The following is a 297-nucleotide window of genomic DNA, read 5'->3' as shown; positions in this document are numbered from 1 at the left end:
TAGCACCCGAGAATGAATGTTGTTATAGCGTAGGTACGAATTCAGTTACATGAGTCAATGAGTCTGTGAATAATGTCTTGAATTCAGCAATCCCGCCACAAAAAGCAAAATGTTTACCAGAAAAAAAAACTATTAATTCAAACCGTTTTGTTTTAAATATTGCTCTCATTACAAATGCAACCGCACGTGTATAAATGTATTATCAGGCATGGTTATGTAAACATGTGCATTTAAAATTCGAACACTCATAAACGTCTATCAATATGTAAATGTTATAAATATGTCCATGCCAAATTG

This window comes from Penaeus monodon, chromosome 19, assembly GCF_015228065.2.
Source record: "Penaeus monodon isolate SGIC_2016 chromosome 19, NSTDA_Pmon_1, whole genome shotgun sequence".
Lineage (NCBI taxonomy): Eukaryota > Metazoa > Arthropoda > Malacostraca > Decapoda > Penaeidae > Penaeus > Penaeus monodon.
This window is presented reverse-complemented; position numbering follows the sequence as displayed.